Source organism: Stegodyphus dumicola, chromosome 8, assembly GCF_044657685.1.
Source record: "Stegodyphus dumicola isolate Sdum_Otavi_A_Nest chromosome 8, ASM4465768v1".
Taxonomy (NCBI): Eukaryota; Metazoa; Arthropoda; class Arachnida; order Araneae; family Eresidae; genus Stegodyphus; species Stegodyphus dumicola.
Window position 1 is genome coordinate 3,768,476 of NC_140775.1, and position 12,372 is coordinate 3,780,847.

Consider the following 12,372-nt stretch of genomic DNA (forward strand, 5'->3'; position numbering starts at 1 on the left):
CTACTAGGCTCTTTAAAGCTCTCAATTTTCTCATCACAGAGATCCTTGCGGTTGATGTTTATCTGTTTTTTAATTTCCCTACTAAGTCTATTCATCTCTTTCTTGGTATTAGGATTGCAGGTGAGATGATACCTTTTTCTAAGTTTATTTCTGTCTCTGATGAGACTTTTTATCCTATTCGGTAACTTATTTGTTATTTGTCTTCTGGGAATTTTTCTCGTGGCCGCGTGGTAGGCACTTTGTATGTCCATTGTAAGATGTTTGGCCGCAAGCTCAATGTCCTCAGGAGTGCGTAATTTACAGTTGGTGTTACATTCAGAGAGAATTTCATTAAAGACCTTCCAGTTTGTCGTATTAATGTGCTCATCCATGACATCTTTGGTTGTACCTAGGGTCGCAATGACCGGGCAGTGATCTGAATCTAAATCTTGAATCACTTTTAGATTGAAAGAGAAGGAGATGGTCGAGATGAAAATATCAAGAATGTCACCTGTATTTGGGTTATTCGGCAAATAGGTGTACTCACTTGGTACATGAAAATATATTGGGTAATTCTTAATGAATTCAGAAAGCTTGATTCCGTTTTTATTTGTCCTCCTACAATTCCACTCCTGATTTTTGGCATTTAAGTCCCCTGCAAGAATGACCTGCTTATTGAGGTCTAGTATTTTCGCGAGATAATTAATATCAAGAATATTCTTAGGAGGGTTATACATAGAAGTGAAGTATACGTTACCATAATGCGGCAGAAAAACAGACACAGTTACTATCTCATGCCCATTAAAGCGCTCTTCGCTGATCAGGCAGGATTGCAGAGAGTTGCGTACAAAAATCGCGACCCCCCCACCTCGGTGACTTAGACGGTCGCATCTATAACATAAATAATTGGGAATCTTCATCAGAGTACTTGGCGTAGCGAAGGTCTCGGTAATGAGTGCCACGTCAATATTATGACACGTGAGAAAGTTAGAAAGTTCCGTGAGCTTATAATGTATGCTACGGGCATTCCAAGTCATAATAGAGATGGGAACTTGTGTTGGTCTAGCTTGACCCATTATCTACAGTAGAAGAGGCATTTATCTCTTGATTATTTTCCTTTATTTCTTTGACTTGTTGCGAAATTTGAAATCCCGCATTTTTTATTACGGAAACGAGTTCCGCAAGGTCAGTGAAAACTTGTTTAGCTTCACTTAATATATCTGAGTATAGGCCTGTGGAGAGCGCCTGTGAATATGATTTGTTTTCAATCACCCTACTGGGGAAACTGCTTGGTTTGTCAGATTTTCTTTTGGAGAATTTCTCACACCCCCTGAAACTGGAAGTGTGGGAACCCCCGCAGTTTGCACAGACTGGTGGCTTGTCACTATTGTTCTTGTCTGGGCATTCTTTAACGAAATGCCCCTTGCCACATCTGACACATTTGGGTGCATAATTGCAACCCGCTTGTGTATGATTAAACCCCTGGCAACGAAAACATTGCAGGGGTCCTTGTCTACCTAAATACTCTTTAATTTTAATTTTCATATGACATAGAAATCTCTCATTGTAGATTTCCTTTGATTTATCATTTTTTGGAAGCGAAATTAAAAACAGAGGGAGTTTGGTAACATCTCCGTTACGACGTCTGGTCATTTGTTTTACATCTTTAATTTGATAATCAAGTTGCTCAAGTTCGGATTTGATATCCTCAATCTGAGTGTTTTCAGTAAGTCCTCTAAGGACAACTTTTAAATATCGGTCTTCCGGTAGGATATACGAATCGTGTTCAACTTGTTTCTCTTTAAGAATTTGGACTACAGCCCGGTAATCGTCTGGTGCTTCTGTGATAACCTTGATGCTCCCCGTAGGAATATGCTCCCCGTGAAATTTGATTTTTCTTTGAAGGAAGATAGCTCTAATTTCACTCCATTTCAATATATTTTCCTTTAGCGTAATTGGCGGAATTCTTGAACTCCTATTATTTTGTTTCTGTTTATTTGAATTTGTGTCAGTGGCGTTTTCGTTGTCCGGCGAAGTGGTGTCCATGTTCTCATTATTTTGTGTGCGAGTATTTTTGCTGACTGCTACCGAGGTAGCTGGTGTATCTGAAATACTATCATGACTTTGTTGCTTTTGTGTAGTATTTTTAGTGGGACTACCAAGCTTAATTTTCTTAAAATTTTGTCTTTGTGTTCTTATTCTGACTGTTTGATCACCTTTAGTCTTTGGTAGGTCATCATCTGAACTCGTGGGTTGATCCAATGATATTTCATTTAATGTGTCAAAGTTATTGTGTAATTTAATAGGACTTCTGTCTCTATCATTTTCTGCATTTTTACCATGTGATGATTTGTCCTGAGTTTTATTTATATCCTGTTGCGTTAACTGTGTGTTAATAGCAACTAGCATTTCGATCATACTTTGTAAGAAATTATACATCTTACTTTCAGTATCGGTGAATGTGGCATTCTGATGGCGGATGGTTTCAAGTTCATGAATTTGTATCCTCACGGCATCCAAAATCGTGTCCATAATCGCAATACAGAATCAAGAAATCCTGCGCCCAAATCAGCAGTCCAGAGTCCCGCGCCCCGGAACCGGACCCACTCGAAGGTGTTCCGGCAGACGGATGAGCGGGCGAAAGTCTACTAGGCCCCTATCTCACACCTGACAGCGTGAGCCTGGGGGTAACTAAGTAGACACAACGACCAAAATCCGATATTTTATTACGCGCACGCAATTAATTAAAATCTGATGTTTTAATTTAAAATGCTAAAAATAATTACTCAAAAATAAAAGCGCCGAAATTCAGTATCAGTATAGCGTGGTATCACTCGTACCAGCAATTAAGCTAATTCGCAAGAAAAGCAAAAATAATATAAAAATTCTTAAAATAATTTAAAATAATAAAATAATAAAAGCATCCAGGCTTTTAAAACATAATACTAACCGTGGATTAGCATTTAAAAATGCTGATGCAAGCGGATAGCAATTAGCACGTGGTCGCACTCCGCAACACACGCAGAATCAGACAGGGCGTACACGTGGTAACAGGACCGGAAGCAGGCACAATCTCGACGACGAACCTTCGAATCTTCTCCTATGGCGTCCACCCCTCAAATGAGAAGTTGAGATGCTTAATGCTTAAATGCTAATTGCTTATGCTTATATTAGCCCAGTTGGGCTTTAATAAGCTATATTGATCTAATCCCCTAAGGACAATCAGAATGTCAATTATCAGCTAGTTCCCAGCCGGGAAATCGGAGCGGGTAAGGAAAAGAGGGGCCATCGGCCATAGTGACAAAGTCCAATCATCAAAGTAACTTAACTCTTACCCCTGAGACAAGAGTAATAATCACGTGTATGGAGCTATGAAGATGCAGAAGAAATAAAAATACATGAAATGTGCATAGGATACAGTGTTGAACATGTAATAAACAAATGAAAGTGAAGTAATGTACGCATAAAAATGTGTTATTTACATATTTGAAAACGAGTGGTCGGTAATCAATCTGTTCAATTTTGAGGAATAAATTTTGACTAAGCTTTTTAATATAGTAATCAACAGGTTTAATGTTAAGGTCCGAATGAATCACATCTGTACGGACGTACAGTCGGTCACAAAAGTATTCGAACACCGGTACCCTATCAGAAAATGACAAGATGGCGTTTTTTTTCTCTTTCTGTCTGTGTGTCGTGTTATTCCATCCTAAGTTTTCTTCTCCCCCCATCTTGGAAAAAACTGGAAAAAATTGGTTACGATCTCTTTTTGAATGGGGAGATGCCATTTTGAGAAAAAGCTGACGACCCTATCTTGGAGAATGAACATGACCGCTCTACACACCCTTTTACTCTCTCTCTCTCTCTCTCTCTTTGAATTGGGGAGCCATTTTGGGTAAAAGCAGACGACCCTATCTTGGAGAATGGAAATGAACGCCTCTCCCTCTCTCTTTGAAATGGGAAGCCATTTTGGGACCCTCTATTCTTGGGGAGGGAGAAAACTGAAGTCTGCATTTCGCTGTCTCTGAATGCGGAAAGCCCTTTTGGGAAAAGCGGACCCTCTTCTTCTGATCTTGGAGAACTGGAAATGAACGCTCTACACGATCTCTCTTTGAATTCAGAAGGTATTTTGGGACCTTCTAATGTTGGAAAACTGAAATGAACGCTCTACACCTTCTCTCTCTCTCTCTCTTTCTCTGAAATGGGTAGCCATTTGAAAACTCCCTAACTTTGGAAAAAAACAGAAATGAACGCTCTACACCATCTCTCTTTGAAAATGGGGGGTGTCATTTTGAGACCTCCCTCCCCTAAACTTGAAAAAAAAACTGAAATGAATGCTCTACACTTTCTCTCTTTGGACATGGGTAACCCTTTGGGGACCCTCTCCTCTTGGTAGGAAATAAAAAAAAAGAACTGAAGTGAAGGCTCTACACAATCTCTCTTGGAATGGGATCCATATTTCGGGAAACGTGGATCACCTCATGCTGGAAAACTGAAGTGAACCACCAAGATTGGAGTCTATATAATATTTTTTTTAATTGACATCGTGACCCTCCTCCCATTTGTTATTAAAAAAATTGTTTTTTTTGTTTTGGTTTTTATCCCATTTCCGATGTGATTTCAGAAATGCAATTCCATAACAGTTCAATTTCATTCGAGGTTAAATGATCTAAACAGTCTTTGACCCACCCATCCGTATGATTATTTTCTTCTCCTTCCTGTTGCACCAAATTTTGTATGTCCATATAATCATTCCATACGGGAAGGGCTGGATCCTCACAAGGCTGTCTTGAAACACTTGGAGTCTCTTTGGGATGAGTGGAGGGATCTAGGATGTCTGGACCCGGCTGCGATTCTACCTCCATGATTTCTGGACCCGTTGGAACTTGTTTACCCGGCTGAAATTCTACCTCCATGATTTCTGGACCCGTTGGAACTTGTGAACCCGGCTGTGATTCTGCCTCCATGATTTCTGGACCTGTTGGAACTTGTGGACCCGGCTGACATTCTACCTCTACGATGTCGGGACTTTTTGAAGCTTGTGGACCCGTCTGACATTCTACCTCTACGATGTCGGGACAGGTTGGAGGAGAAGAAGAAGAAGAAGAGGATACTGGAAGAGGTTCTGTCTGTGAGGAGTCCGAAAGAGGTTGCCTGTTTGAACAAGTCGGGGAAGAAGAAGAAGAAGCTTCTGGATTCTGAAGCGGATCTTGCACTCCAGGTAGGTTCCGGTAAGTCGACCGTTTTTTAAGAGGTAATTTTTTTTCTTCCTCCTCATCTTCAATTGTGATGACTTCAATTTCATTCCGTTGCCGGGTCGATTTTGTTTCGGGAAATAACGGTTTGGTCCAGCTCCTTTTATCATCTAAGGAAGGGATGGGTAAAGGTGGTGGAGGGTTTTCTTCTTCTTTTTCTTGAAACATCATCGGCGATTGGAAAGAAATCTCCTCTTTCAATTGTTTCCAAAGCGAGTACGAGCACCGATCGACGAGAAAGAGACTCTTCTGGGTTGTGACGATGAGATATTGCGTTTTCGGGGGAACGACATAGTTTTGAAAAGGTCTTAGAATATATTTCTTATATTTCATCCTGTCGCTGACTTTAAAACTTCTTTCCTTCAGATTGGGGGACGATGATTCGTAATAGGCGAGAGGAGCGGCTGTGGTTTGAACAATATGAACTTCGTCCTCAGCCGTCGTTCTCACTCCAAACGTAAAATATCGTTTCGTGAGAAAAATATTTTTCCACCGAAAACTCGTGCGCGGATCTGTATATCGCCGGTCTGTTTGAATGGGCCGTCTTAAAGCTCGATCCATCCGATTCCAAGAGAAGGGAGATTCCTCTTTCGTTTGTTGCGATTCGAATAAATTTCTGTATATATTCTGAACGAGCAGGTTGGAGGATTCGACATCTTGGTTGAAAGAAACGATCGCTTGATGAGGTGGTAAATGCGGAATAAATGTCGCACAATGACACGCCAAAAAAATTTTCAAGTTGGAGATTTGCTTTAGCGTCTTCAAATCCTCCCCGTTCGAAATCCGTTGAGTTGGAAAAACGTCTAATAGCGACATGGCTCCCAATGGAAAAGAAATGATCTCGTCCAGTACTCTCGTCTTTTTATATATCTATATAGACACACACAGACACACATAGAGGCTCTATGACGTCCGTTTTATTTGTTTTTTTGTTTCTCTCTCTCTTCTTTCCAAGAAATCTTACCTCCATGACCTCTTTTTCTTTTCTTAAAAAGATGAATGTGTGTGGGAATGAGGAAGTGAAAGTAATAATTTAATAAACAAAAAATTATCCAACCATGACCTTCTTTTTTTTTTCAAAGTCAACCTTTCTAATCCAAGGACGTCCAGAGATAGAGGAAGCAGGGAGAGAGGAGGAGGAGGGAAGGGAAGGTCACACTCTCTTTCTCTCTATAAATAAAAGGGGAGAGCCCCAAAGTCGTATTTTTGTCCAAGTGGATCATGAGGAGGCATCCCCAGCTCACTACGTGTATTCCTTTCAAATATAAATATGTTGATCTTTCCTTTTATATCATCCAAGGAGTCGTTTACCTGAAAGCCTCCGATTTTTCAAAATGTGCGGGTTATTATACCGTGGGGAGTTATCAAAAGATGCGGGACGAATTTTTGTCCGACGAAAACGTGTTGATGGCTCGTGACATTCCACCTTTGGATGCACAAATTTTGTTAATGAAACGAGCCAAATATTTTTACACGTCCCACTTTCTAACCGTCTCGCAAATGAATAGGATTATGGATCGTCTTGAGAAGACAAAAGGGATTCTCGTTCATTTTAGTGAATGGTTGCATAAATGTTTGCACGAACCTCTCTCGATCGAGAAGAAGAATGGGAAGAATACCTATTATATTCTTCTCGAGGACTCTCCTCCTTCGTCTCATCATAGAGAGGCCACGACTTTTGAAAAAATCCTCGAGCAAGAAAAAATAGAATGGTGGAACAACTACCCCATCCCTCTCCCCGAGCATCAAGAGGAGCCTGTTCAGAAGAAAAAGAAAAAACCTTTCCAAAAGCCTATCCTCATCCTCCTCGATAATGATGGGGATGAGGAGAAGCCTGTTCAGATTCCTCTCAGTTTGTCAAAACCCGTCGAGGATGAAAAACCTCTCCCTTCCTCAAAACCCCTTGAGGAAGAGAGACCCCTCGAGAAGGAGAAATCTCTCCCATTGTCAAACCTCCTCGAAGATGAAAAACCTCTCCATTTATCAAGACCCCTCGAGAAGGAGGGACCTCTTCCTTTATCAAACCCGCTCGAAGATGAAAAACCTCTCCATTTATCAAGACCCCTCGAAAATGAGGGACCTCTCGATTTGTCAAAACCCCTCGAGGATAAGGGAACCAAAACTTCTCTCTCTTTCGAAGAGGAGGGACCTCTCAATTTGTCAAGACCCCTCAAGAATAAGGGAACCGAAAATCCTCTCCCTTTCTCAAGACTTCTCGAGGAGGAGGAGGAGAGACCGCTCCATGTCTCAAGACAGGACCCCCCTCTATCTCTTGAGGATCCGAGGGAAACGATTCCTATTGAAAAACCATCTATCGACGATCCCCAGAAAAGGTCTTCGGAGGAGATTAGACTTCCATGTAGAAAACGAATCTGCCACAATAATAATAATAATAATAATAATAATAATAATAATAATAATAATAATAATATACCCCCTTCTCAACAACAGAATCCTACAACATTTGCAGATAAATGCATTCAAACCAATCCCTTTATAGTAACCCTTTTGATTGGAGAACCCGTGCATTAGCCTCGAAAAATAAAATGAGATTCTAGACTGTTTCTATGACCAGAATGTTAAGCCAATAGATAGGTCTAGCTCAGAATTTTTCTTTTTAAAAGAAAATAAATAAATAATCCAAAGACTATTCGTAAATATAAATGGTAAAGTCTTGAGTCGGCTGGAAAAAAATTTTCAGAGCTGAGAAAAATTCTACAACTCAAAAAAAAAAAAAAAAAAAAAAAAAAAAAAAAAAAAAACTTTTTGTTAATTTTTATCATGTCTTAGACATGATAAAAATTAACGACCCCCCTTCCCTTTTCGTCTGGGAATGTTGTCTCACTCTTTTGAAAAACAAATCGTGATTCATTCATGGAATGATTGCCATTAGAGAAAGGATGAGTCATGATCTATTTTTAGAAAGGGTGAGCCATCCTTCCCAGACAAAAAGGGAGGGTCATTAATTTTTATCATGTCTAAAGACATGATAAAAATAAACCAAAAGTTTTTTTTTTTTTTTTTTTTCAGCTCTGAGAAATTTTTTTTCTCCCAGCCGATTCGAGACTTTACCATTTTTTTTAAGAATGATTTCAGTCTGATCTATTATTTCAAAATTCCAAGTTTCGCTTCAGAACCATCTATGCTGTTGAAGAAGTAACGTGATATATGTATTTTTTTTTTAATGAGTTCTGTCAAGATTGAATTGTGCAGGATCGACCTTGCGAATTTCTTCTCTGTGTCTTTAAATAATAATGATACCGAACTGCTTTTTGTAGAGCGCAATGGAAAAAACCTTTTGTATGGTTAGGACAATTCATGTGTTCGATCCCATTGTATTTGAGAATCTCTTGCGTAGATCGCGAAATGCAATAAATGGATCTTTGCAACCATTTCTCTAAAAACCGCCGTTTCATTTCTCCTCGCACCCAAATCATGGAAAAAGGTTCCGTCAACATCGTTAACACCCATGGAAAATAACTGTACGGAATTTCTCCTTCGTACCACGACAAGCCGTGATAATAATCACTCGCCCACACAGCGGTTCGTTTTTCTTTCTCGGTGAGCATTTGCCATGGAAACGGGGGTTTAAAAACAAATACCCCTCGAGAAGTACCGTCCAATGTGACGTAAGCCAATTCTTTCACAATAAAGGCTCCTTGAGAAACAGTTCCATGTTTTTTATATCTTTTTCTTTCCAAGGTGACCTTTATTATTATTATGATGGATGTGTATTGAGATACGCACGATATTATTCAAAAAACAAATATATATACGAATGTGACCTTTCCCAGAATTCATACGACCTGTCACGTGCAACCTTCTCTCTCTATATATATAAAAGAGGAGACGGCGAGAGAACGCTATCCATTTTTTCCTTCAGGACACACAGCGAGAGAGAGAATTTTGTTTTCTTTTTTTCCTCAATTGAAGAAGATGGACATTTTGAGTGCCAAACCTCTCAAAGATTCCTACATTGTTCTGGACATGGAATACTTTCACTGTTATGATCCAAAGACGGGAGATATATGTTTCATCTTGAAAGAACTGGGCTACATCACTTGCGATTTAACCTTATGCGGATCCATGATTTTTCTCCCTCCTGTCCATTACGATGTCTTATCGTCCCGCAATCAAGCTGTGGTCAACCAGACTACAAATAACCGACACGGCCTGCAATGGACCGAGGGTCGTCTTTCCTACGAGCATCTTCCTACAATCCTGAAAATACTGACCGAAAATGTGGAGGTGATCTACGTCAATGGATACGATAAAGCCGAATTTTTCAGCAAGCTCTGCCAGCGATCCGTTTACGAGTTTTACATCCCAGGGGAAACCGAGTGGCGGAACAAGTCGAAATGCACGCGACACCAATATTTCCAAAAGATGATTCATTGTGCCGAGAACAAGGTGAGAAATTTTCGATACCATTTGATGGAGGGTAGTTACGTTTTCCGGAAATTACATTGTTACCCCTCCGAGAGCAAAGCTGTCGAAGACGAAGAGGAGGCGGAAGAATCTCCCCAGGAGAACTCGTGCGACGATGAGGAGGAGGAGGAGGATGAACTTTCTAATAATAATAATAAATGTCTAAGTTGGGATGCTTTAGAGACCCAAGAATATTGGTCTCAACCCTTATCTCACCTAGACCTGAAAGAGGATCCTCAAGTGTACTCTTTGTGGTCCTCTTCTAAAATTTGGTCTTGGAGAGAACCCTTGAATGTTCATGAATGAAATGGTATGTAAATCCCTAGAGAAAAAAAAATAGAAAAAAAAAGTTCCTTTTTTTGTAATATGTTGATTTCTTTCCAATCCCATTTCTTTTCCATAACTCCACCCCAATCGACGAGAAGAAGAAGAATTTTCCAAGTTACACAAGACGTAGAAATATTTCACAAGGATTTATAAATTACACGCTCCCACATGATATATGTATAGAGAGAAAAAAACCCTCTGTTCTCTAGCCAATACGTCAAGACTTCCCTAAACATGATGATGAGATCATGAGTACCGAGGAAACCTTAGCAGAGCAAGTGGAAAGACTTTCAAAGAGATTAGAAGAGTTAAGACGGGATAGATTTACAGTTCCGCCGACTAAAGAGGAAACTATCATCGATTTCAACAAACCGCTGTACTTTCATCCCCTACCCCAAAGAATGAGACGAATGGACTCGCCGTTGAACAGTTCCAATGAGAAACAAAATGTCACTTATTTGAATAGCCAATTTCAACACATGAATATTTCATAAGTATTTTTTTTTATTTTTTTCCCTAAAGCGTGGGGAGATCGGATCAGTAGTTTTTCCCTTTTCATCATCGAAAAAGATTGGGAGGAAAAATCTTTCTCAGCTCTCTCAGAAAAATTGTTAAGCCTTAAAAAAAAAAAAAAAAAAAAAAAAAAAAAAAAACTTTTTGTTAATTTTTATCATGTCTTAGACATGATAAAAATTAACTCTACCCCCCCTTTTTCTGGGAATGTTGTCTCACACTTTCTAAAAATAGACCATCACTCCTCCTTTCCTAAAGAATAGAATTCCAAGAATGGGATTTGGTCTATTTTTAGAAACGGTGAGACCCTATTCCCAGACAAAAGGCGGGTAGAGTTAATTTTTATCATGTCTAAAGTTCAGGGTCCATCCATCTTCTTATGTGAAACGGTGACCCTGACAAGATCGAGATAAACAAGTCCTGTGAGTTGTTTTGTAATCTTGATGCGATCTAAGAAAGACTTTTTATTATTTTTTTTGAAATAGGCGGGGGTGGGGAGAGAAAATATTCTCACGACCCTCAGATATCTTTTCATAAATATATTTTTTATCAAAATGTTTCTTTCATTCCTATCCTTTTAAGAGGTTGGAATGACCCTGACATTTAGATGGGGTCGCGATCCCGACAGATGTCGCGCGAGTATAAAAGTGTGTATCCTCCGCGAGATTTCTTCAGAGAACAGAAGAAGACGTGAACTGAGCTGGTAAGTCCCTTTGGTCCTATGAATATGGTTTAATCATAACTTCATTTAAAAAGACCTTTGAAACTTCTTAACCCTTTGAAAAGAAAAATGTCTCTTTCAAGACGACGACTCTAAAACGTTTTATTATTTTTTTTCCTTTTCTAGATCTTCCCTGTTATACATATATACCTTTTCGATTCTTTTTTTTGCTCCTGTTTGTGGAAGACATCACCGTATTCATCGCCATGGCGTGTTCAGAAAACTTTATCGTGCTCGATCTAGAGGGTTTCCAGTCCTACAACCACAAGAAGGGTGAATTTACCTACGTTTTAAAAGAATTGGGCTATGCGACAAAAGATTTTTTGACCGTGGGATCGTTGACGTTTGCTCCTCCTCACCCCTTCCACCAACTGAATGAAAAAAACCAAAAGACGAATGCCTGGCTGACGAGAAACCGGCACGGACTTCGTTGGAACGAGGGTCATATTCCCTACAACCATTTAGGACGCATTCTCCAATCGCTCACTCACAGCTTCTCCACGATTTATGTGGTGGGATGCCAGAAAGCTAAATTCTTTGCTAAAGCCTTGGATTATCAAAAACCCGTGACGGAAATTTATGTGCCAGATGGAATCATTTGGAAGTATCGGGGAAAATGTGCCCGACATCATCAAAGGATGAAATATTTCCATTGTGCCGAAAACAAAGTGCGCAACTATCGATGGCATATTACGGAAGGAGATTTTCATATCAATCACGTCTATCCAGACGGAACGGAGAAAGAGGAGAGGATTCAGGAGGAAGCAGACAATCCTCTGCAAGCTTTTGATAAGGCCTACGATCAGTTAGAGAAGGATCCGTCCCCAAAAGCGTACGATAACCTCATCCAGAAATGGGATAATCTGTCCTGTTTCCAAGTGATGGAACATTCGGATGAGCATACGCCTTTAAACTTGATGGGCTCTTCTACTTCGTCAACTTCCTCCAATAACTCGAGGAAGACGGAGGGTTGGGGAGACATACCTGAAAATATTCCCCATTACGATCCAGCAGCCTGTTGGGACGAACCTTCCAAAGAATCTCATGAGACCCCCAAAATATCTTCAGAGGATCCAAAGACAAAATCCACTGAGTGTTGGGACAATGAACGGACGACTCATGATCCAAAATCCACTAAGACTATGTCCA